We start from the raw sequence: 27,831 nt of genomic DNA on the forward strand, positions 1-27,831 counted from the left end.
AGCACCCTCACCAAGTCATTTATAAATTTGATCTTCGTAAATTTTATCTTTGACACCATTAACATTTGACAGTTTTTTACTTGAATTAGAAGAAATTCTGTTTTCTCACTGTTGTAAACCCTAGCTCCTAGAGTACTGCCTATAGGAGGTGTTCAATTAATATTTATGGATTTTATATCATTTTTGTAATATGGGTATTTTTAAAATTATGCTATTTTCTTGAAGAAAATACTATTGCTTGTCTAAAAAACAGACAATTCACCTTTTTCCCATATTGGCAGATACCAATTTGTTCAAGTTTGCCCACCATCTCTTCCCCAGCAACTCAGGAGAATCATGATTGTTTTTAGCAGGTTGTGGTTGTCCTATCAGTCTGCTTGCCAGGGAATTGTTGTGAGGTGGGCATGTGACCCAGGACTGGCCAAGGAGATATGTGGAGAGATGATTTTATGGGATTCTGGAGAGTATCTCCTTGCTGATGAAAATAAACGTAGAGAAGAAATAGTTCCTTATCTTCTGCTCTACATCATTTTATCTCATTTTATACCTGGAACCAGGGTACCCATCTTATAAGCATTAAAAAAAAGTCAACTTGCTGATATTACTAGAGAAGAAAGATTTGGGTCATTGAAAAAGTTGACCCTGACTTTTTAAAATCATTCAGTTGTGTTCCACTACCACCCAACTAAATGCCAGGGCATGATAGAAATGACAGCCATAATCCCTAATTTCAGAAGTTTATAATGTCCTGGTCTTGAAGACAACATGTCCACATATGAGTGAGAGGACACAAAAAAGATTAACAAACAAGTGTTTCTTATCTGAAGGCTTGCCTGGGAATAGTCCACTTACAAGATGATTCAGGCTGTTAACAGATTTTTAGCAAGATGATTCTTATATAATGTAATATAAACTTGGGAGGGATACCCCATCCTCACCTTGTGCATATTCTATGGCTAGAGGTAAGGTAGAGGTTCCTCCCACAATCTAGAGGAAGGGATTATACAGAGGTTTGAAAGTTGGGCTCTTTAGGGTCATCTTAGCTTCTGTCTACCTCACTCCACCATCTGGCCATCAATGATTCATGTCCCTCCAACATTCAAAATAAAATCACCCCTTCCAAGTTCCCAAGAGTCTCATCCCTTTATAGCACAAGCTCAAAATTCAAAATCTCATTATGTAAATCAGGTCTAGGTAAGAATGATGTTTCTGGGTAGAATCTATTAAGAACAACTAGCTCTTGAGGCACTCTCTCCATCTGTAACCCTGTAACACTACAAATGCAAGCTATCTGCCTTTAACAAACTCAATATAAAATAATGGGACAGACAAAAATAACATTTATAGACATCCAAGTTCAAAAAGGGGGAAAATGGAAGATAAAAAGGAGTCACTGCTCTATGGAAATCCTGAAATCCAGCCAGGCAAATGTTGAGAGTTTCTTGATTCAATTTCAAGGACTGAGAACAATTCTCTGTGGCTCTAGGCTCTATCTTCTGGCTCTTGGTTCAGCTCTTTGATCACTCTTCCTCTTTCATGAAAGGTAGCATAGGTTTACAGCTGAGGAACTTTATCAGTACTTCCTGCCAGTAGAATCTGGGGGGTGAGACACCCTCCTTTCATATTGTACTCTCTGTCCTTTTTAATTCATCTGGTAGTGACTTCTACACTGAAACCACTAACTCAAATATTTTCTGGGTCTCCTGTGAATTTTAATGGGGTTCATGTCATAAGACAAAAACCAGGCTCACAGATCTTTTGGGGATAGTTCCTTCTCTACCTTGGTGTCCTGCTAAAATGGCTAAGGGACACCACACTTAACTTAGTAGAATCTTTACGGTTTGATCTTTACAGGCACATTGTTGCTCTCTAGAAAGGCCCCTTTTTGTGATGGAATAGCCTAACCTTTTAATTTTCTGAGGTTTAATGAAAAGGTTATGGAATCACATCCTCGACTTTTTCTCCAGAGCAATCTTTCCTGGCAGTAAATCTCTTAATGATAATTTTTTTAATAGTTCTTCCCTCAATTTGCCTCTCTCTTCTCACATTTTACTACAATCAGTAAAAATCAACAAGGCAGCACCTTCACCACTTTGCTTGAAAATCAGCTATATGAACAAATTCATTATTTACAGGTTCTGCTTTCCACATATCTCTAGGAGACAATTTTGCTTATGCTGTCTACCACTATATAACAAGGATCCCTCTTTCTCCAGCTTTCAATAAAATGCTCCCCCCTTCACTGTGAGCCTTCATTGACAGTGTCTTTAATGATGTTGGCCAGACACCTGCCAATGAACTGTTCTAGGCTATTTAGGCATTTCCTATCATGCGTATCAAAATTTCTCTCGTCTCAACCCACAGCCTGGTTCCAAAGCCACTCATGGATTTTTTAGGTGTTAGTTTTCTATACCATGTAACAAATTACCACAACCTTCATGGCCTAAAACAACATATATTTATTACCTCACAGTTTCTGTGGGTCAGAAGCTGGGGAATGTCTTGGCTGAGTTTTCAGCAAGGCCACAGTCAAGGTGTTGGCAAGGGTTATGATTTTCCTTTGAAGGCCTGACTGGGGAAGAATTCAATTCCAAGTTCATGCAGGTGGATAGCAGAATTTATCTTTTTATGGCTATAACGCTGAGGGAGGTAGCTTCTTGCTGGATAATGGCTGGACACCTTTCTCAGCTCTTTGTCATGCAGACCTCCTAACATGGCCACTTATAGTTCCAAGTCCAAAAGAAAGAAAGACTCTAAAGCAAGTCTGCTAAAAAGACAGGCAGGTTATTGTAAAATGTTGTGTAATCATGGAGCAACTCCCATCGCCTTTGGCATATTCCACTATTTGGAATCAAGGAAAAATTCTCACCCACTCTCAAAGGAGGAGATCATAACAAGGGTATAAACAGAAGAAGGTGTTAGAGGCTGAATCGTGTTCCCCCCAAATTCATTTGTTGAAGTGTGACTCCTCAGAATGTGACTGCATTTAAAGACAGGGTCTTTAGAGATGAATGGATAAAGAAGATGTGGTACAATGGAATACTACTCAGCCATAAAAAAGAACAAAATAATGCCATTTGCAGCAACATGAATGGAACTAGAGATTATCATACTAAGTAAAGTCAGTCAGAAAGAGAAAGACAAATACCACATGATATCACTTATATGTAGAATCTTAAATATGACACAAATGAACTTTTATGAAGCAGAAACAGACTCACAGACACAGAGAACAAACTTGTGGTTGCCAAGGGGGAGGGAGGTGGCGGAGGGATGGAGTGGGAGTTTGGGATCAGCAGATGCAAACTATTATATATAGAATGGATAAACAACAAGGTCCTACTGTACAGCACAGGGAACTATATTCAATATTCTATGATAAACCATAATGGAAAAGAATATAAAAAAAGAATGTGTATATGTATAACTGAATCACTTTGCTGTAAAGCAGAAATTAACACAACATTGTAAATCAACTATATTTCAATAAAAATTTTTTTAAAAATAAAGATAGGGTCTTTAAAGAGGTAATTAAGTTGAAATGAGGTTATTAGGGTGGGCTCTAATCCAGCATGACTGGTGTCCTTACAAGAAAAGGAGAGTAGGAGACAGACCTGTACAGAGGAAAGACCAAGTGAAAATGCGAGGAGAAGATGGCCATCTACAAGTGAAGGAGAGAAGCCTCAGAAAAAAATCAACCCCACTGACAACTTGGTCTCAGACTTCTAACCCCCAGAAAATAAATTTCTATTGTTAAGCCACCCAGTCTGTGGTATTTTTTTATGGCAAACTAAAACAGTCGGGTCACTGGGGGTCACTTTAGGGTCTATTCTCCACAATTGGAGAAGTTATTGGAGTTTTCAAGACATGGTCCTAAGGAAAATGTGGTGTTCTTCTAAGACGCCTTTGAGTCCTCCCAGGAGGTAGGGGTAAGAGAGACAAACATATGAGGATCTAGGGCTTTCAGTTCCACCTCAGTGAGTGAATTCCACTTTAATCTGTTCTGAATATGAGAATTCTACCTAGTGAGAACTTTTCAAATTCAAAGACTCCCTGTAGTCTTATTTGATGTGTCCTATCCTGGGAATATATTCTTCCTATAGAAATTTTACTGATTGCTAAAACAGCATTGGACTAGTATTTAAGAGAACTAAACGCTAATGTCCACTCTGATACAAGCCAGTCGGGGAACTTTGAACAAGTCTCCTAAGCTCTCTACATCTTTTGTTTCTTCAACATAAAATTAGGAGTTTGGACAAAATTATTCTAGATTCCTTTCCATCTCTCAGTAACATAAAATTACAGAAGTTTCTATATTTTGGTGTTAATCACTTTGTTTCCATTTCTACACTTATGGGGAGAGATAACAAGATAATTCTATATTATACAAAGTTTGTTTTGCTTGATCAATAATAACAAAGATTTCTGATAATTAAAAGCAAAACATATATTTGTACTGAAAAAGAACTTGACAATATTTCTCCTGCATTAGAAAGATGTATGGGTTACATTTTGAATATTGACTGCAGTTTTTATTCTCAATTAAATGTCTTTGAGAAAGGAAATGAAATTAGACATAATAGATTGGGTATTTTCATAAATTCTGTCAGTGCAAAAAAGCCTCTGCAGCCAATTTTAAGAGAAAATATTTTTGTATCTTAAACCACAAATAACAGCTTTTACCTTTGTGTCTTCAGAGATGAATTTATATAGCTGAGATGTCTCTTTGGTGTCTGTGTAAAACAAGTGACAAATTAGAAATAAACTTATAAAATAAATAAACTTCTTTTGTTCAAATGCCAGGGACTTCATGTGTATTTTTATTGCTTTGAGCTCTTTCACTCATTGACATGGGAGTTTGAATCAATGAATAATTCTTTATCCTCACACCTGTAGCCTGAACTTGCTGCCATAGTTAAAAATTTATAATTTTGCTGTACACTGTCAAAACTCAGCCCAAAAACTAAGAACACATTCACCTTCATTCACCATAGCATTCAAAATATTCATTTCCTTTAGGCAGTGGTTCAAAATTTGAGGTCAGCATGAGTGAAAAAACTTTTAATGTTCTTTTAATTCTCAGTTGTCACCTATCCTGGTTCTTCTGTCTTCAGTTCTCACAATGAAGGTCCCTGAACAGAACTCTAAGAATACTTAAAAGGCCAAGTTTCTAAAGCTACAGCAGGTAAGCAAGAGGTGCTACATTCAAATGAGCTCTCTGATGTATAGGTGACAGGCAAGAACTAAATTGGCAGTATTTGCTGAATGATCCATACCCATAGGGGGCAGGATTCCACCTGGTTGGGCTCTTATATTGGAGTAAACTCAGGGACCAGCCTTCACGAAATGAAATGGGCTGTAAGGGAACAGCCAAAGTGACGGCAGATTTTGTGTTCAGTGACCGTATGGTTTTCATTATCTTGTTCTCAACGAAGAATTCATCCAAAGAACAACCAAATGAAAGCAATGTGTAAACCATGTCAACCCATCCTTGGATGAACATGTCACATTTGTTCTATTATCTAGTGGTAATTGTGTAAAGGTGGGGAAAGGGGAGAGGAAGAAGTAGGAAAAATAAAAGGTAGTGCAAAAAGAAGGTATGGTAGGAGCAAGAGGAAAGAAATGTATCAGCCATTCAGCTGTTTCATTATGTAGCTTCCCACACTCACCAAAGATGTAATTCATCCTGCAGGTGCAAACATTGTTGGCTTTCTCATGGACTCTTGACGATGGACCGGATGTACGTTTCCTTACCCCAGATGCTCTTTAAGAACACCGGCAATGAGATAGAGGATTGTGTGCACCTGAATCAGCACATTCACTGAGTCTTATTTGTCTCCTTTCTTGTTTAAAGAACCAGTAGTGCTGTGCACAGAGCAAAAAAAAAAACTAGGCAGAGGCTTTTTTCTTTTAATATAGAAATATGGCCAATCTAAACACCTTTTTGGGTCACTTCTTTATAATTGCCCTGAGATAAATGACATTACTGCCCTGATTACTCATCACCAACAGTCACTTTAGTGGATAATTATCAGAATACATGGCAATATCGCATCCAGTAATAAAATTCATCCTTATGTTTTCTACAAGGTTTTCAAAAATTTAAGATGGATTTTTTCCCTATAAATTGAGAAAAACATAAAGATTTTTAAGTCATTTGAATAGATAATATGTTAGAAATGGAAACATTCATTCTATCTGAATCAGTGTCGCCACCCTCCTTCATTAGCTCCCACCAACTTCGAGGATTCCAAAATTCCAAACACAACTGACTCTTTTCAGGCTGAAGTTCCATTGACTCTTGGCAAAAAGCAACTTCCTGGTTCAAAGAAAAAAGGCTTATAAAAAAGCTCACAAGGCTTCTTAGACATCAAATGGGTCTTACGAAACCACATTTTGATGAGCTAAGTGTAAATGAATCAGAAACACATGGATTAAATTTCCCTTGAAATACACATGGGTTTGAAAATCAAGGAAAAAGTGTTTAGCCAAATGTGTTTTGGGTTTCCTTGAACTGAAAACACTTGAAAAAAGTTGAGGCATTTGCTAAACCTTAATACACTGTTGTGTTTGCTAAACCCTCCTCCAAATCAATTAAATTTCCATGAGGCTTCCTTCATTCCCTTGTGGTTTGCCTTGTCACCTCTGTCTTGACACTTTATAGACCAAACTAAATTCCCATTGAAAAAAATAGACTGTTGTTCTAGATCTACTTAAATATGAAGTAACTATTAAAACACCCAGCAAATCAAAGACATTAAGGGGTGGAAAAGCACCCGTTAGGTCATGTGTTCTATCCTGAGGGTTGGAGATCATGCACTCACGGCTCTCTAGTGCTTTATCCAGTGTAGTTTTAAATGTCTCAAGTGACAGGACTTCCACTACCTCCCTTGGGAGAATATTGTGCATTCTAATAGATTTTGCCATTAGGAACTGTGCCTAAGTGTATAGCAGAGGCACAGTGGGATGTCTGGTGGGAAAAATGGTATTATGGATAATTAACTCTTTCACTACTCCATATCAATCACCTGTAGCATGTTCAGCAACTTATTCTAGCATTTCAGGACTAAAGTATGTACTATGATATATGTGTACCTTACTAGTTTTCATTCAAAAAACAATATTTGGTTAATGGTATAAAATTAGGCCCATGGTAATGTAAGATAAAGTTCCACAATTAATAGATCCATCACAATAAAACTATGGAATGTCATAAATATATTCTTTTGACTGACAATGTTATTTTAACATCCCTGGAAAATATGTAACCTGAAGTCTTAAGAATTTTTTTCTTTTTGATCAGAAAATGATGTCCAAATGGCACCAGCCAGAACCTAAACACATATACTATCTGTATATATATTTTATTATGTATATCCTCCCCGAACTGACTTCCTTCTGCTAATATCTTTTCTTTAAACCTCTTCACAGAAAATTGAACTTATTTTTCATTTCTGCTGCTCCTAAGAAAGGCAATGCGTTTGTGAGGACATATCTATTTGTCTTTCTAGATAGAAAGGAAAGCCTAGCTTTCAATATAGCTAACATGTTTTCAGAGGTCTTATGGCAGAGTTTACATTAATTTGCTCTAGTTCTCATTCCACTTACAAATGAGTTATAAGTCACATAATGACTTACATGGCCTGTCATACTGCTACTATGCTGACCTTTTCAAAATTCTGCATTGTGAACAGCTGACAGCCATACCTCTTCCATGCCAGTTACTGCAACCTATAAAACTTAACCAATGAAGTGGCGAGAAGAATCAGGTAAGGGGAATGGGAAACTGCATGATATTCTTGACTTCCTTTTTTAATCTCTCAGACATCGGGTGGCTTTTCATGTTTCACACGGTCTTTTTCTTTCCTTTTAAAATGAGCATTTTCCTCTCCCTTTACCCTGTCCCTATTATCTTGTCCCTTTGTATGCATTTCTGTGTCAGTCATACTAAGTGAGTCCCCTGTTAAGATACGGAGTTGAGACTTTTATGTCTACGTGGCTCTCTCTCTCTCTCTCTTTTTTTTTTTTTTTACTATCTGAGGATGTGGGCAGTAGGGAGTAGGGATTGAGTTGAATAAATATTTTTCAAAACTCCATATCCATTTGATTATTATCATACTTTATCACTTTAAACTGTCTTTCTTCAAGATATTTTAAATAATATTTAAAGCTGAGGGCTTACTTTTTGATTACTGCATTTGGCACCTAGTAATACTTACCATTAGCAAATGAGCTGGGTCATTTTCCCCTCTCACTTACACCAAAATGTGAAGCGTCTCCACCCAGACTGTTTATATTACTGCTGCAGCTTTGGTCACCATGGTCTTTTCCTGCAACAAGTCTAGCTTTCCTTTTTAAATTTTTTTCTTTAATTTTTCCTTATAAGCCAATCCTGCGGCTCATTAATAAGTATGTTACATTTCTCTGAACTTCTTCTAATGGTTTTCCTTTCTCTCTTGCTTAAGGGAATTGCCGTTAATATTTAACAATTTTGAATTTCTGTTTTTAAAAGGGGATGTTAGAGTTTTTAGTATTTAGGCTGATTTAAATCCAAAACAAGTTTTTCATGGGAAAGATTGAAAAACACATATACAATCACCATATGATAGCAATCAAGACCAAAAAGGGGGAGAACTGCTGTTTTCTTTTTTCTTTAAAAAGTATTTGATATTGAAATGATTACAAACAAAGAGTAAGAACAATATTCTGAGCCATGTTACTAAGCTCCGTATTCTAATCTGAATTTAAATTCCTGAGTAAAGGGGTAATTATGTTACTATCTAGAAATGCTTTAAATTATGTCTCATGTTCAAAAAGACTGAGAAATAAAAGGCTCAGTTTTTCATGTAGAGTTAACATTCTAGATTACGGTAAGCATATGATGCATGCTGCCATATTATGGCCACTAGTTTTTTTTCATTATAGGCAAAAGTAAAACCAGATTCACTAATGCATCCAATGCAATACCTTCAGCTTACACAAAGGTAGTGAAGTCTAAAAATCTATCAGAGGAGCTGATGGTGAGGCTGTGCTCAACTAAATTCAAATATACAGATTTACTTTCTACTTGTTATATAAAGGCTACCTTTACATAAAAGTCACTATGCAGTTCATCTTAATAAGAACGTCAGTTTAGTCATTGTTGGAGAGGGAATTCAAATTCAAGATTTGTTTCCTTAAAAGTGCTTTTACCATATATTACAAATACATGTTATTTCAGAAAGAGATATTAATAAATCTTTGAAAGCCAACATTTTCTATGCTATGATCATTCCATAGACATTGGGAAAGAGAGAAAATATTTATAAAGCATTTAGTGATGAGTAATTCACAAGGAAATAATTATAAATACAAGTCAAACAAATTGGCAATTGTTTGCATTTCAAATTAGACATCACATGGAATGAAGTATTGCTCTGTTTTGCTTCATGAGCATCTTAGGGAAAGCTATTCCTACCTACATTTGTGAGGCTCATTTGGAGGTCTAGCTGATAGAACATCAGTCGGGGAGTCTGGATTTCGTAAAGTCTCTCCTGGCTCTATCAGACCTCGCTATGTGGCCTGGTAGAATTTACTCTGAATTTTCGGTATTTGTTTCCTCATCAGTGCAGCTGGGAATAAAAATAATTATTTTACATGTTAAAGATATCAATGATCAAGCATGCTAACAATTTATTGGAACCAGACCATGTTTTTCACAACAAACATGTTTTCCCTGAAGTAACTGATATGCCTAATAGACTCAATTCCATCTAGACTTTTTAGATAATCATGCATGTCTACTTAAGAGATGAGGAAGTTCACTTAAAGAGATGACAGGACTGACCCAGGGCCATATGGGTATCAGAAAAACTACCTAATGCCTTGTTTATAGAAATATTCAACAAATACTACTTAACATGATCCTATGATGTTCAAGCAGATTAGCCACCAACAGACTTTCATTGTTTATTAACTCCTTAAATGCTGTCAGTATATGTGCTTGTCCTTATCCTATATGTAGCATCAAAAAGCAGAAAAGGTAAAGATATTAAGTCTCCTCTCAGTAGGCATGCTTAAAAACCACAAAATAAGCAGACTTAATTGTATCCTCTGCTAATGGAATGATGAACAGTGAGTGGCTGCGGAGGGAGCTAGGTTAGCATATGCGAACAAAATCTTGCCAGCCCTAAATTAATTTGAAATTTGGTGTTTTCTCGTGCACAAGCAATCCAGTATTAAAATGTAAGTTGTATAAAAATACATACATGACTAATGGAATTTGTGATCGTGCTTTAGTTTGATCCGTGCATACTTCAGTTGATCCACGCACGGACAGTAACAGCATTGACTCTTTTGTAGGGGGGGGATCATATACCCAGGTTTGCTTGGAGGGTCCAAAGACACACTTGTTGTCCCTGCTTCCTGTTAGCATTGTCCTAGATTTTTTAATTTGCAAGCAATGCATTATTATTCATAGTTGCATTCAAACACATGGAGATGGTTTGTTAGAACTCCACCTTTCAGTTATTCAGCCACTGAATATATATAATAATTATAATATATAATAATTATTATATATCATATATGTATATATTTCCTTAAATGTCTGTGGCTGTTTTTGCCTTTTGCAATAAATAAGTTATTTTAAAAAATATTCTTAATGAAAAGTTAATTATTGACTTTTTATATGCCAAGAATGAGGGTGAAATTTTAACTTGCACAAAATGCTTGTTGATAGTTATTATTCACTACAGGGATTGGAATTATATCAATAAACACATGAAAAAATAAGACGCAACTCTTTTGGAAAAGCATCAGTATCTACTTCAAAAGTTAGTAGTTTATAGATGTCCTGCCAAAGATGATAGTTTAACAAATGTAGTTAAAGAAGGTAGGTTTTTACATTAGTCTTAAAACTAGGCTTTTCATTTAGATCAAATAAATGTTCTTCATTAATTTTGCTCATGCTTAAGTCCAAAGTTCCTTGTGCACATAAAAAAAGTAAAGTGAGGGACTTCCCTGGTGCATAGGACTCCATGCTCCCAATGCAGGGGGCCTGGGTTCAATCCCTGGTCAGGGAACTAGATCCCACATGCATGCCACAGCTAAGAGTTTGCATGCGCAACTAGGAAGTCTGCACGCTGCAACTAAAGATCCCGCATGCCACAACTAAGACCCGGCACAGCCAAAATTAATCAATCAATCAATAAATATTTTTAAAAAAGTAAAGTGATAGCTGTTTATGTACTGGCTCTATTAGCAGAACTTTGCAAAAGGTTAAATTGTGTTAATTTTATATCCTTGTTATCAGATGTTTCAAATCAACATACTAACTCCAACAGTGGTTCAGTATTTTGATCCCATTTATAAAATCAAAGTAAAGATTAGGGTAATTCATTTTGCTGATATGAAACATTTGACAAATTGTAAATTTAGTTTAAAAAGTTTTAAAATAAATAAATAAAATTATTTGGTTTTGTAATGATAACATAAGTATAAAATTGGTGAAAAAAAGTCATGTTAAAAATATTCTTGCTAAATCAGGAAGCTTATGGAACAGAAATATTCTTAGAATTGGCTGTGGTGAACACATACTTTATCCTTTTGTTTACAAACAAACTGTGAAAAACTCCAATTAAAATAGAAGTAAGTATGGTCAGGATTTACAGGTGTTTTGTTTTGTTTTGCTTTTAATTTCTGCAAAGTAGGACTGGCTAAAGTATAGAATTTTTGTGGTGAAGTTAATGATGAATAATTTTAAAAGTAATATGGTAGTACATGCTTTCTCTTTTCATTGTCAATAAACAGATTTTAGAAATGTTTTATCCTTTGAAGAACTGCTTTATAAGTAAATCTAAGTATTCTAAAAAAGGTATTAAAACTCTTTTATATTTTTGTATCACTGTGTTAAAAATCAGAACAGATATAGAAAAAACAATTCTAAAATTTGTATGGAACCACAAAAGACCCCTAATAGCTAAAGCAATCTTAAGAAAGAACAAAGGTGAAGGTGTCACAATTTCTGATTTTAAACTATATTATAAAGCTTCAGTAGTCAAAACACTCTGGTACTGGTATAAAAACATACATATAGATCAATGTAACAGAATAGAGAAACCCAAAATAAACCCACAATATACTGTCAATTAATTTAAGATAAAGGAGCTAAGAATATAAAATGTGAAAAAAATATACAGTGTGGAAAGTATAGTCTCTTCAATAAATGATGTTGGGAAAACTGGACAGCCACATGCAAGAAGAATGAAACTGGATCCCATTTTATGCCATAAGCAAAAATCAACTCAAAATGAATGAAAAACTTGAACAGAAGACCTGAAACAGTAAAACTACTAGAAGAAAATGTCAAGTAAGCTGCTTGACATTGGTCTTGGCAATGAGTTTTTGGATTTGTTACCAAAGTAAAGGTAATAAAAGCAAAAATAAACAAGTGGGACCATATCAAACTAAATAGTTCTGCACAGCAAAGGTAACCATTAACAAAATGTAAAGGCTACCTACCCCATGGGATAAAACATTTACAAATCATATTTATGATAAGAGGTTAATACACAAAATATATAAAGAACTCATACACTCAATAGCAATAAAACAATCCCACTAAAAATGGGCAGAAGATCTAAATAAGTATTTTTCCAAAGAAAACATAAAATGGTCAGCAAGTACATGAAAAGGTGATCATCACTAATGATCTCGGGAATGCAGATCAAAACCACAAGTAGATATTACCTCACACCTGTTAAAATGGCTATCATCAAAGACAAGAGATAAGTTTTGGGAAAGTGGAGGAAAGAGAACATTTGTGCCCTGTTGGTGGAAATGTAAATTGGTGCAGCCACCTTGAAAAACAATAGGGAGCTTTCTGCAAACAGAAAGAAATTAAAATTTACCCTTGTAATAACAATGGAAAAATTGAGAAATTTAAATGGTGAATACTCAAACAGCACGCACTATTTAATTTTTAAATCTGAAGATTGTGCTGCAAAATATCTTAATTTGTGGGAAAAAAAATTTGGAGTTCCTAGTTTTAACTGAAAAAATGTATGCTGTATACTAAAATGGAAAAGAAAATTAGAAAGCCTACAGTTTTACAGGATTTAAATATGGCAAAACATTCAAAATCGTCATGAATAGCTAATTTATTTGAAATGTATCATCTTATAAAAAGAGTTGTTAGATATAGGTGAAAGGTAATGTGAATGAAACAAAAAGACAGTACCTGTAAAAATAATTAGTACTATGTACATATTTTTATATTAAAAAAATTAGAATTGAGTATATTTTCTTTTTAGAAATTTAGAATTTACCATGAGTTATCAGATACTTCAGTATATGTTAACACATCATTTTCTCATTTAAATTTATTATGGTCCATGGGGAAGAGTAAATTGAAGGCATTAACAATTTCAAATTGATTAACTTGAAAAAAAAGAAACTTGGAAGAATATTACAGGTAATTTTATGAAGAAGTTAAAAATAGAAAGCCTTTGTGATGATATTCACAAAACTCTGAAATTTATTTAAAAACACTGAATTATACACTTAAGATGAATGGATTTTTATGGCATGTAAACACCTCAATAAAGCTGTTAAAAATGTTTCTAAAAAACCACATTGAAAAACAAAGTATGTTCTAGGGAACAAAACCAGTAACACAATAATGAAAACAAACTAAGAAAATTGATTGTGTTCATGAAAATGTACCAAAAATATTTTTTCTACTTATGTTCCTTCATAATATCCAATAAATAAGTACTTTTGTTTTAATTTATATAAATAAATTATTTCATCTTTAAGAAAAAGGTTTATTTTTGAAAATTATTTTTGGTTTACAATAAAACTGTGGTTTTTTTGACCAATAAATAAACATTTCAAAATAACCTATACACCTTAATGCTTTTAGCACCCCCTTTCACTCTTAAAAATGTCCTTTTGGGGATAATACAGTACACACTCACACTCCTTCTGTGACACCACATGCTGAGTGCTACGATTTTCACAAATTGTAATTCTTTTAACCCTCATCACAACTTTATGAAGCAGGTTCTGAGGGGACAATTGGGCCTAGAGAAGTGAAGTCACTGTCCCAGGTTGCACAGGTAACAACTAGTGGCACCAGGACCCATGCCCAGGCAGTTTGGCTCTAAAGCTGTGACTTGTGTTGGTAACCACTGAACAAACATTCTTTTGAGTTCTTTGCTCCGGAGGCTATGCCTGTGACCTATATTTCTGTACTCAGATCACCAGGCCCTGCGTTTCTCTTCTGGTGGATAGTTTTGCTCTCGGGGATTTGTTTTCAAATTATTTCTGCATTGCTGTTTTGGTTTATTGTGCCCCAGAAAGCCTCATAATTACAGCCACATTACTCTTCTGTCCCTGCTCCCTGCCTCCATATAAACATTTGGAGAAAATTAAGAGCTAGTGAAATGAAGTAAGTGCTTGTAGGAATAGCAACCTGCACTATTTCAGTTGCTACTGAGATCTGTGTAATATACATGTAATAACATAGTATACGCAGTCCTGACTTAGACATCTCTACTTTAAAATTACATCTCTTATCATAACTTCATTATTCCAAATCTGTCATAATGATGTGAAATATCATAAAGGTAAGATGATATCTAAACAGGAAGCACTTTTTTAAAAACATCTTTATTGGACTATAATTGCTTTACAATGTTGTGTTAGTTTCTGCTGTATAACAAAGTGAATCAACTATATGTATACATATATCCCCATATCCCTTCCCTCTTGTGTCTCCTTCCCACCCTCCCTATCCCACTCCTCTAGGTGGTCACAAAGCACCAAGCTGATCTCCCTTAAACAGGAAACACTTTTAAACGTGCATGCAGTTCTTCTTGATCAGGAGAACATTACTTTGCCTTCCTATACTAAGTAGACAGGAAAACAGAGTAGGATTTATCCCCTAGTTCGGGCTAAGGAATAGAGGGTAGGCAGCACTATGAATTTCAGCATCCATCTTTACCTCTTCTAAGTTCATCAGCATAAATCTCCCCTCTGCCCTCCCTACCCAATATAGTCCCAAAGGTAATCTTGGCCAGGTGTGTGCACCATCCTTTCTCAAAAAGGCAAATGGCTGTATTTTGTACTGTATTGGTTTTCTCCTGATAGAAATGTCCAGTCATCTTCCTCCTATACCTCTTCCTCATATTCAAATTCTACTCCTCTTCAAAGATCTGGTTACAGGCCTACCTCCTCAATGGAACTATTTCAATGCTCACAATTTAATTCTGTTGAATACTAATAATACTTATTGATTATACTACATATTATAGCATTGAATTCATATGCATGTACTATACAAACATAGATACATACATCTATATATGCTGTTTTTAATTCCATGTTTTTCTTCTTTTCTCCCCAGTAAATTGTAAATTTTCTGGAAAGGCATTGTGTCTTAGATTTGTCTACCTTTCTAACTATGCTCATGATTTGGTAGATAGACAATTGTATTCACTAGATTAAAGGTTTTGTTTCTTTTGATCGGCTTTTAAGGCATTCAATTATAACAAAAATGGCTCAGCATTATGATATCCTTTATCCCTAGCTACTTGCCATGTAGAACGTAGAATAGATTCTTCTTATATTCCAAATCACATTATAAGTTCATGAGTCTTAAATTCCACCTGGCCTGACATTTATCCTTATCTCCTGCAATGACACTGGAACTTAGCTGTTAACACTTCTGTTCCTTGAAGACATAGCAGTCATTGCCCAATGCATTGATTTGATAGGCAATAACCCTGATCAGATTTCTCCATGGAATGTCAAAACATCAGACATGTTGCAACATCTATTCCATATCTAACCTGATTAATACAGGCATTCAGTGCTTCTTAAATTTCCTTTAAGTTGGCATCACATTTGTTGCTATTTTGAATGGTTGAGTGAATGCATACCACCATCAGCAGAGAGGAAAGCACATGAAACAACAACACACTGACAAGTGCATGAGAATTACTAAGAAGCAGAATTGTAGGCTGCATTTTCTTCTTTTTTCCTTCTCCTCTCTTCTTCCTTCCTCAAAATCAAGTTTAGGAAAAACTCTTATCAATATATAATACCGTCTTTCTTCTTTCTGTCTATTGACAAATGACTTGAAAACAGATAGTATATAAATTCTGTTCTAAGAGTGGGACTCAGGACATAAAAACAGTAGCCATGTATTTGTGTACTGCTTTGAATGAAATCAGGATAAACAGATTAACTTGTCTTAAGAATCATTGCCACTCCGCAGTTTTATTTTATTAAATAATAAAATATAATCATCAAATACCTGCATAAGACATGCATAGAAAGGGAAATAAAATTCTCACTTTTTTCACTCAAGACCTAATTCCCAGTGGTGAAACTTGCATATTATGAAGATGTGGCCTTTTGAAGGTCTCTATGAACATTTTTAAAAGACTTATCTTTTTAGATCTATTAACCATTTTTAACATAAAAAATTAGGTTTAAAGACCCACAATTTTATTAAAAATCAAAAAGATAAAATTTTTATCTTATTTCATGTTATTTTATTCTAACAATGTTTTTAAATTTCCCTAACTTTTATAGCTTGTTATATAAATACATATACATATGTATCATACTGAATAATTTATATATATACATATCTTTACCACACTCATTTTACGTAAGTGAAAACATGACCTAATAAAATGATACTTTGTTACTTAAGTGATGCAAATATTTGAATTATCTTATTTGAATTAGGTTTCTTCTCTTTTGCTTTCACCAGTAAGTGTTTTGTTTTATGTTACACTCATTGCACCATAGGAATTTCTTTAAGAAATGAAAGATGAAAGAACAGGAGAGAAGGATTTCCTTCTTGAATAAGTTTATATGGTGATTCTATTACTGCTGTTTGCAGTAGTAAGTCAAATATGAAATTTTACTGGGAAGACTGATTCTATTTTGAATATAAAAACTGTGGTATGGGGGTTTGGTTCCTTTGCATTTTATTAATTGGGCATTACTATTAAGGCAAGTAATAGCTTTATTTGAATCTTCATTCTTTGAGGAAAAACATACATCAATGATGTCTTTATGGATGGCTTTATGATAATCTTTGCAGTGATTCTTGTATAGCCATTCTTGGCATTTTATTTCTAATACAAACACCACTTGGGCTCTTTCAGGAATGACTACTGGGGAAATGAGAATAATGTCACAGCCTTCTCTGGACAGTACACTCTCCATAAGAGGTGTAGTTCAACTTGGTCCACAAGAGATAAGTAACGTGCAGCTATATGCAAAGGTGGTGGAAGAACTTACTTAGAGTTATACTGTGTGACACAGAAGATTTACTTATTTGGATAATAATTAGAGTCATGAGTAGAAAGGTGGCTTGGGATCAGTTTACAGAAGAAATCCATCACCAAAATGATTAATTAAATTAATCAGCAACTTTTTAGTGGAAAAGTAAAAGTAGTAACTATAATGTTAAGCAGATTCATTGCACAAGTATAGAATGGAAATGGAGACCAGAAAAAAAGGGATGTGAGAGTCTCCCTAATACTGTACTCCTGAGGGATCCTGTAGTACCATCACAAGTGAGTGACATGTTAGTTGGTTTCTATTAGGATAGATCCAGGAACACTGCTCACCAGTATAAGACTTGTCGCCAAGATTGAAAGTTAGCAAAAGGCAGAAAGAGAACCTGAGGTTTACATAAAATGAAGAAAAGGAGACAGGAGTCAATATTCATAGTAATGAAAGTACTACAGTGTTCATTGCTCTGGTTTGACCCCTCATGTTCAAAGCTTCTTTCATTGACGTAGCGTGAAAGGTAACTGGACAGTTTGCAGAGGCGAGGTCACCTAGCCCAAGGGTCTCTCAATACCAATCTTTGGACCCTGTTAGCCTAATTTCAAAATAGTTGTTCTGGGGGGCAGGGTGGGAAAGACTAATTAATAATCCAGATTTCTGGTACCTGATCCCATAGATTCTGGCTCTGTAGGAATATCTGGGATGGGGCACAGGAATCTGTTATACTTCCGCTGTGTTTGTTTCTCTTGTTGTTGTTCTAAGGTATGCCTTAACTGAGAGAGGTTACCAGGTAATGCCTTCCTAATACCAACAGTTGTTCTTAAACTTTAGAGGGTATTATAATCACCTGTAGTAACTTGGTAATACATAGATTACCTGAGCATTTACATTTTTAACAAGGTCCCAAGTAATACTGGTATTTCTGATTCAAGGACCAAAAAATTGAAAAACACTTAGTAGAGTGGTTACATATTCAAGTGTCTGCAAAGTCTAAATAAAAAAATACGTTTGCAAGAATCAGAATAAGTAATAAGAAATGAAGAGTCTATATGAATTAGAGAGAGCATGCTCAACCTAAATATATTTATAATACAGTTTATTTTAAAATACTTTACTGGCCAGTTGAAAATTCTCTGAAGGAAAATCTGCCCTATGCTCTTAAATGTGTGATTTCTAGCTCTATGAACTCAGATTAAGCATGGATGTCTAAGAATGGTGGAAATATTATTCATTCATTCATTCACTTATTCATTCATTCCCTTATTCATTCATTCCCTCATTTGGTCATTTATTCAACAAGTATTTATTGAGAAACTGCTTTTGGCCAGGTAGTATTTTTGGCAGATGGGATATATCAGTAAACAAAATAGGAAAAAAAAAAAACTGGCCCTCATGAAGAATTTTGAATAGAACCAATGCACTTCAACATATTTAGTTTAAAATTAAAGTACAAATAATCTTAAGGTCTGCTTTAATTATTAGTTAAAACTCTCAAGAATGTAATCACTGAATAGAAATCCAAACATAAATGTCTGTTTCATAATTTTTTTAACAGCTTTATTGGAGTATAATTGCTTTACGACGGTGTGTTAGTTTCTGCTTTATAACAAAGTGAATCAGCTATACATATACATATATCCACATATCTCCTCCCTCTTGCATCTCTCTCCCACCCTCCCTATCCCACCCCTCTAGGTGGTCACAAGGCACCGAGGTGATCTCCCTGTGCTATGTGGTTGCTTCCCACTAGCTATCTATTTTACATTTGGTAGTGTATGTAAGTCCATACCACTCTCTCACTTCATCCCAGCTTACGCTTCCCCCTCCCCTTGTCTTCAAGTCCATTCTATACGTCTGCGTCTTTTTTCCTGTCCTGCCCCTAGGTTCTTCAGAAACACTTTTTTTTTTCTTTTTAGATTCCATACATATGTGTTAGCATACGGTATTCGTTTTTCTCTTTCTGACTTACTTCACTCTGCATGACAGACTTTAGGTCCATCCACCTCATTACAAATAACTCAATTTCATTTCTTTTTTATGGCTGAGTAATATTCCATTCTATATATGTACCACATCTTCTTTATCCATTCATCTGTCGATGAACACTTAGGTTGCTTCCATGTCCTGGCTATTGTAAATAGAGTTGCAATAAACATTGTGGTATATGACACTTTTTGAATTATAGTTTTCTCAGGGTATATGCCCAATAGTGGGATTGCTGGGTTGTATGGTAGTTCTAGTTTTAGTTTTTAATAAACCTCCATACTGTTCTCCATAGTCACTGTATCAATTTACATTCTCACCAACAGTGCAAGAGGGTTCCCTTTTCTCCACACCCTCTCCAGCATTTATTGTTTGTACATTTTTTGATGATGGCCATTCTGCATGGAGTGAGGCAATACCTCATTGTAGTTTTGATTTGCTTTTCTCTAATGATTAGTAATGTTGAGCATTCTTTCATGTGTTTGTTGGCAATCTGTATATCTTCTTTGGAGAAATGTCTATTTAGGTCTTCTGCCCATTTTTGGATTGGGTTTTTTGTTTTTTTGATATTGAGGTGCATGATCTGCTTGTAAATTTTGGAGATTAATCCTTTGTCAGTTGCTTCATTTGCAAATATTTTCTCCCATTCTGAGGGTTGTCTTTTCATCTTGTTTATGGTTTCCTTTGCTGTGCAAAAGATTTTAAGTTTCATTAGGTCCCATGTGTTTATTTTTGTTTTTATTTCCATTACTCTAGGAGGTGGGTCAAAAAGGATCTTGCTGTGATTTATGTCACAGAGTGTTCTGCTTATGTTTTCCTCAAGAGTTTTATTGTGTCTGGCCTTACATTTAGGTCTTTAATCCATTTTGAGTTTATTTTTGTGTATGGTGTTAGGGAGTGTTCTAATTTCATTCCTTTACAAGTAGCTGTCCAGTTTTCCCTGCACCACTTACTGAAGAGGCTGTCTTTTCTACATTGCATATTGTTGCCTCCTTTATCAAAATTAAGGTGCCTATATGTGCGTGGGTTTATCTCTGAGCTTTCTATCCTGTTCCATTGATCTATATTTCTGTTTCTGTGCCAGTACCATACTGTCTTCATTAATGTAGCTTTGTAGTATAGTCTCAGAAAGGGAGCTTGATTCCTCCAGATCTGTTTTTCTTTCTCAAGATTGCTTTGGCTATTAGGGGTCTTTTGTATTTCCATACAAATTGTGAAAATTTTTTTTCTAGTTCTGTGAAAAATGCCATTGGTAGTTTGATAGGGATTGCATTGAATATGTAGATTGCTTTGGGTAGTATAGTCATTTTCATCATGTTGATTCTTCCAAACCAAGCACATGGTATATCTCTGCATCTGTTTGTATCATATTAAGTTTCTTTTATCACTGTCTACTGTTTTCTGCATACAGGTCTTTTGTCTCCTTAGGTAGGTTTATTCCTGGGTATTTGATTCTTTTTGTTGCAGTGGTAAATGGGAGTGTTTCCTTAATTTCTTTCAGATTTTTCATCATTAGTGTATAGGAATGCAAGAGATTTCTGTGCATTAATTTTGTATCCTGCTACTTTACCAAATTCATTGATTAGCTCTAGTAGTTTTCTGGTAGCATCTTTAGGATTCTCTATGTATAGTATCATGTCATCTGCAAACAGTGACAGCTTTACTTCTTCTTTTCTGATTTGGATTCCTTTCATTTATTTTTCTTCTCTGATTGCTGTGGCTAAAACTTCCAAAACTATGTTGAATAATAGGGGTGAGAGTGGGTAACCTTGTCTTGTTCCTGATCTTAGAGGGAATGGTTTCAGTATCTCACCATTGAGAACAATGTTGGCTGTGGGTTAGTCATATATGGCCTTTATCATGTTGAGATAAGTTCCCTTTATGCCTACTTTCTGGAGGGTTTTTATCCTAAATGGGTGTTGAATTTTGTCGAAAGCTTTTTCTGCATCTATTGAGATGATCATATGGCTTTTATCCATCAATTTGTTAATATGGTGTACCACATTGATTGATTTGCATATATTGAAGAATCCTTGCATTCCTGGGATAAACCCCACTTGATCATGGTGTATGGTCATTTTAATGTGCTATTGGATTCTGTGTGCTAGTATTTTGTAGAGGATTTTTGCATTTGTTCATAAGTGATATTGGCATGTAGTTTTCTTTCTTCGTGACATCTTTGTCTGGTTTCAGTATCAGGTTGATGGTGGCCTCATAGAATGAGTTTGGTAGTGTTCCTGCCTCTGCTATATTTTGGCAGAGGTTGAGAAGGATAGGTGTTAGCTCTTCTCTAAATGTTTGATAGAATTCGCCTGTCAATCCATGTAGTCTGGGGCTTTTGTTTGTTGGAAGATTTTTAATCACAGTCTCAATTTCAGTGCTTGTGATTGGTCTGTTTATATTTTCTATTTCTTCCTGGTTCAGTCTCAGAAGGTTGTGCTTTTTGAAGAATTTGTCCATTTCATCCAGGTTGTCCATTTTATCGGCATATGGTTGCTTGTAGTAATCTCATGATCCTTTGTATTTCTGCAGTGTCAGTGGTTACTTCTCCCTTTTCATTTCTAATTCTATTGATTTGAGTCGTCTCCCTTTTTTTCTTGATGAGTCTGGCTAATGGTTTATCAATTTTGTTTATCTTCTCAAAGAACAAGCTTTTAGTTTTATTGATCTTTGCTATTGTTTCCTTCGTTTCTTTTTCATTTATTTCGGATCTGATCTTTATGATTTCTTTCCTTCTGCTAACTTTGGGGGGTTTTTGTACTTCTTTCTCTAATTGCTTTCGGTGTAAGGTTAGGTTGTTTATTTGAGATGTTTATTGTTTCTTGAGGTAGGAATTTATTGCTATAAACTTCCCTCTTAGAACAGGTTTTGCTGCATCCCATAGGTTTTGGGTCGTCATGTTTTCATTGTCATTTGTTTCTAGGTAGTTTTTGATATCCTCTTTGATTTCTTCAGTGATCTCTTGGTTATTTAGTAGTGTATTGTTTAGCCTCCATGTGTTTGAATTTTTTACAGATTTTTTCCTGTAAGTGATATGTAGTCTCACAGCACTGTGATCAGAAAAGATACTAGATACGATTTCAATTTCTTAAATTTACCAAGGCTTGATTTGTGACCCAAGATATGGTCTAATCTGGAGAATGTCCATGAGCACTTGAGAAGAAAGTATATTCTGTTGTTTTTGGACGGAATGTCCTATAAATATCAATTAAGTCCATCTTGTTTAATGTGTCATTTAATGCTTCTGTTTCCTTATTTACTTTCATTCTGGATGATCTGTCCCTTGGTGAAAGTGGGGTGGGAAAGTTCCCAACTATTATCGTGTTACCTTCGATTTCCCCTCTTATGGCTGTTAATATTTGCCTTATGTATTGACGTGCTCCTATGTTGGGTGCATATATATTTACAATTGTTATATCTTCTTCTTGGATTGATCCCTTGATCATTATGTAGTGTCCTTCTTTGTCTCTTGTAATAGTCTTTGTTTTAAAGTCTATTTTGTCTGATATGAGAATTGTTACTCCATCTTTCTTTTGATTTCCATTTGCATGGAATATCTTTTTCCATCCCCTCACTTTCAATCTGTATGTGTCCCTAGGTCTGAAGTGGGTCTCTTGTAGACAGCATATATATGGGTCTTGTTTCTGTAGCCATTCAGCCAGTCTATGTCTTTTGGTTGGAGCATTTAATCCATTTACATTTAAGGTAATTATCGATATGTATGTTCCTATTACCATTTTCTTAATTGTTTTGGGTTTGTTATTGTAGGTCTATTCCTTCTCTTGTGTTTCCTGCCTAGAGAAGTTTCTTTAGCATTAGTTGTCAAGCTGGTTTGGTGGTGCTGAATTGTCTTAGCTTTTGCTTGTCTGTAAAGATTTTAATTTCTCCATCGAATCTGAATGAGATCCTTGCTGGGTAGAGTAATCTTGCTTGTAGGTTTTTCCCTTTCATCACTTTATATATGTCCTGCCACTCCCCTGTGGTTTGCAGAGTTTCTGCTGACAGATCAGCTGTTAAGTATGGGGTTCCCTTGCATGTTATTTGTTGTTTTTCCTTTGCTGCTTTTAATATTTTTTCTTTGTATTTAATTTTTGATAGTTTGAATAATATGTGTCTTGTCGTGTTTCTCCTTGGATTTATCCTGTATGGGACTCTCTGTGCTTCCTGGACTGGATTAACTATTTCCTTTCCCATATTAGGGAAATTTTCAACTATAATCTCTTCAAATATTTTCTCAGTCCCTTTCTTTTTCTCTTCTTCTTCTGGGACCCCTATAATTCGAATGTTGGTGCGTTTAATGTTGTCCCAGATGTCTCTGAGCTTGTTCTCAATTCTTTCCGTTCTTTTTTCTTTATTCTGCTCTGTGGTAGTTATTTCCACTATTTTATCTTCCAGTTGACTTATCCATTCTTCTGCCTCAGTTTTTCTGCTATTGATTCTTTCTAGAGAATTTTTAATTTCATTGATAGTGCTGTTCATTATTGTTTGTTTGCTCTTTAGTTCTTCTAGGTCCTTGTTAAACGTTTCTTATATTTTCTCCATTCTAATTCCAAGATTTTGGATCATCTTTTGTATCATTATTCTGAATTCTTTTTCAGGTAGACTGCCTATTTCTTCTTCATTTGTTTGGTCTGGTGGGTTTTTACCTTGATCCTTCATCTGCTGTGTGTTTCTCTGTCTTCTCATTTTTCTTAAGTTACTATGTTTGGGGTCTCCTTTTCACAGGCTGCAGGTTCATAGTTCCCGTTGTTTTTGATGTCTGCCCCCAGTGGCTAAGGTTGGTTCAGTGGGTTGTGTAGGCTTCTTGGTGGAGGGGACTAGTGCCTGTGTTCTGGTGGATGAGGCTGGATCTTGTCTTTCTGGTTGGCAGGACCACATCTGGTGGTGTGTTTTGGAGTGTCTGTGGCCTTATTAGATTTTAGGCAGCCTCTCCACTGAAGGCTGGGGTTGTGTTCCTGTCTTGCTAGTTGTTTGGCATAGGGTGTCCAGTACTGGAGCTTGCTGGTCGTTGAGTGGAGCTGGGTGTTAGCATTGAGATGGAGGTCTCTGGGAGAGCTTTCACTGTTTGATATTATGTGGAGCCAGGAGTTCTCTGGTGGACCAATGTCCTGAACTCAGTTTTCCCACCTCAGAGGCACAGGCCTGACCCCCAGCCGGAGCACCAAGACCCTGTCAGCCATATGGCTCAAAATAAAAGGGAGAAAAGAAGAAAGAACAAAAGAAAAAAATAAAGTAAAATAAAGTTATTAAAATAAAAGTTATTAAAAATAAAAAAAATTAAAGTAATAAAAAAAAGAAAGAGAGAAAGAAGAGAGCAACCAAACCAAAAAACAAATCCACCAATGATAATAAGCCCTAAAAACTATACTAAAAAAAAAAAAAAACCCAAAAAAAGGACAGAGAGAACCCTAGGAAAAATGGTAAAAGCAAAGCTATACAGACAAAATCACACAATGACGCATACACATACACAGTCACAAAAAGAGAAAATGGAAAAAAATATATATGTCATTGCTCCCAAAGTCCACCGCCTGAATTTTGGGATGATTCGTTGTCTATTCAGGTATTCCACAGATGCAGGTACATCAAGTTGATTGTGGAGACTTAATCTGCTGCTCCTGAGCCTGCTGGGAGAGGTTTCCCTTTCTCTTCTTTGTTTGCACAGCTCCTGGGGTTTAGCTTCGGATTTGGCCCCGCCTCTGCATGTAGGTGGCCTGAGGGTGTCTGTTCTTCTCTCAGACAGGATGGGGTTAAAGTAGCAGCTGATTAGGGGGCTCTGGCTCACTCAGGCCAGGGGGAGGGAGGGGTACTGAAGGCAGGATGAGCCTGAGGTGGCAGAGGCCAGAGTGACATTGCAGCAGCGTGAGGTGCGCCATGCGTTCTCCCGGGGAAGTTGTCCCTGGATCACGGGACCCTGGCAGTAGCAGCCTGCAGAGGCTCCCATGAGGGGAGGTGTGGATAGTGACCTGTGCTTGCACACAGGCTTCTTGGTAGCAGCAGCAGCATTAGCATTTCATGCCCATCTCTGGCGTCCGCGCTGAGAGCCGTGGCTCACACCCGTCTCTGGAGCTCGTTTAGGTGGTGTTCTGAATCCCCTCTCCTCGCGCACCCTGAAACAATGGTCTCTTGCCTCTTAGGCGGGTCCAGATATTTTTCTGGACTCCCTCCTGGCTAGCTGTGGTGCACTAGCCCCCTTTAGGCTGTGTTCACGCAGCCAACCCCAGTCCTCTCCCTGGGATCTGACCTCCGAAGCCTGAGCCTCCGCTCCCAGCCTCCACCTGCCCAGGCGGGTAAGCAGACAAGCCTCTCGGGCTGGTGAGTGGTGGTTGGCACCAATCTTCTGTACGGGTATCTCTCCACTTTGCCCTCTGCACCCCTGTTTTTACGCTATCCTCCGTGGCTGCGAAGCTTCACCCCCACCACCCCGTCTCCGCCAGTGAAGGGGCTTCCTAGTGGGTGGAAACGTTTCCTCCTTCACAGCTCCCTCCCAGTGGTGCAGGTCCTGTCCCTATTCTTTTGTCTCTGTTTTTGCTTTTTTCTTTTGCCCTACCCAGGTACAAGGGGAGTTTCTTGCATTTGGGGAAGTCTGAGGTCTTCTGCCAGCGTTCAGTAGCTGTTCTGCAGGAGCTGTTCCACATGTAGATGTATTTCTTATGTATTTGTGGGTAGGAAGGTGATCTCCACTTCTTACTCTTCCACCATCTGGAAGGTGTCTCTCTGTTTCACAACTTTTAAACAGAATACTTATATTGTTTAGTTCATCTAACTGCCAGAAAAGAAAAAGCAAAGATAAAAAAAGCTTGTCTGAAAGTTCTAAGGTATAAATGTAAAGGCTGTGATTTTGGGAATACCAAATCTTAGCACCCTTTATCAAATGTACGGAAAAGTGGTTTATAAGACCTTGAGGGAGATATTAGATTTCGGAAATACAAACAGCATCATTTAATACAGCTATTTTCAATCCTGCCTTCAAGTAAGAATTGACAAGAAGCTTTTGAAAAATACCAATACCTGGTCACACCCCCAGAATTTCTGTTTTCCCTTGTTCTGGGTGGGCTCAGGCATCACCGGTTTCAAAGGCTTCCCAAGTGATTCTAATGTGTAACTGATTGAAAATCACTGATAAAGAAAGTGCTATCAGTCCGTTTGTTAACTAATATTTATTGTAACCTACTATGAGCATGTGTTAGAATATACACACTCATGAACAAAACAGATGCAAAATATATCCTCATGAGTATATACATAGTTCCTTAGTATTTTAAGGAACCACAGAAATGGACAGCACTTTACCAGGTATTGGTTTGAAGTTTTGAGCACCTACTGGATAACCTGACTGCCACACTGTGGAAAGTCATTTGCGGACTCTGGATTTTGTCCCTGAGCAGCTGTGGGTTTTGGTGGACAAGTTTTTCTTGAAGTAACATCCGAATGGCAACAAGCTCACTGAGAATTTTTAAATGCCACAAACAGATTTTGAACATAATCTAAAAGACTATACTTGAAGCACAGCTTATCTCAGATCCATAACAGTTTCTTCTTAATTAGAAAGAAAGGAAGTAGACACCAAAGGGGCAAGTCCTATTACAAGTTAACTGACTTAAGGCTACATGAAAGAAAACAATGCACACAATGTTTTCAGTAGGACATGAAGAATTCTATCCTTTTGAAAAAAGCAGAATTTTAACTGGATGAGAAGGGCTGATTTTGATCTAAGAAATAAATTACCTATTCAAACAATTTAGGGGTACCTTCAAGACGGCAGAGGACTAAGACGTGCAGATCACCTTTCTTCCCACAAATACATTGAAAATACATCTACATGTGGAACAACTCCTACAGCATAGCTACTGAACGCTGGCAGAAGACCTCAGACTTCCCAAAAGGCAAGAAAATACCCACGTACCTGGGTAGGGCAAAAGAAAAAAGAAAAAACAGAGACAAAAGAATAGGGATGGGACCTGCACCTCTGGGATGGAACTGGGAAGGAGGAAACGTTTCCACACACTAGGAAGCCCCTTCACTGGCAGAGACCGTGGGTGGGCAGGGGGAAGCTTTGGAGCCACAGAGGAGAGCACAGCAACAGAGGTGCAAAGGGCAAAGTGGAGAGATTCCCGCACAGAGGATCGGTGCAGACCAGCACTCACCAGCCTGAGAGGCTTGTCTGCTCACCCGCTGGGGTGGGTGGGGGCTGGGAGCTGGGGCTCGGGCTTCAGCGGTCAAATCCCAGGGAGAGGACTGGGGTTGGCTGCGTGAACACAGCCTGAAGGGGGCTAGTGCACCACAGCTAGTTGGGAGGGAGCTTGGGAAAAAGTATGGACCTGCCTAAGAGGCAAGAGACCATTGCTTCGGTGTGTGCAAGGAGAGGGGATTCAGAGCACCACCTAAACAAGCTTCAGAGACAGGCACGAGCCACGGCTATCAGCTCGGACCCCAGAGACAGACAGGCATGAAATGCTAATGCTGCTGCTGCAGCCACCAAGAAGCTTGTGTGCAAGCACAGGTCACTATCCACACACCCTCCGGGAGCCTGTGCAGCCCGCCACTGCCAGG

The 27,831-nt window shown here is 36.7% G+C and overlaps 1 long non-coding RNA gene across 1 annotated transcript in view; it reads right to left on the reverse strand.

Moving 5' to 3' along the window:
• The window catches only part of LOC309631158, a 163,096-nt gene that overhangs the window by 67,026 nt on the left and 68,239 nt on the right, over positions 1 to 27,831 (reverse strand). The window lies entirely within an intron of this gene.

This window comes from Balaenoptera borealis (assembly GCF_965194805.1).
Source record: "Balaenoptera borealis genome assembly, chromosome: 6".
Classification (NCBI taxonomy): domain Eukaryota; kingdom Metazoa; phylum Chordata; class Mammalia; order Artiodactyla; family Balaenopteridae; genus Balaenoptera; species Balaenoptera borealis.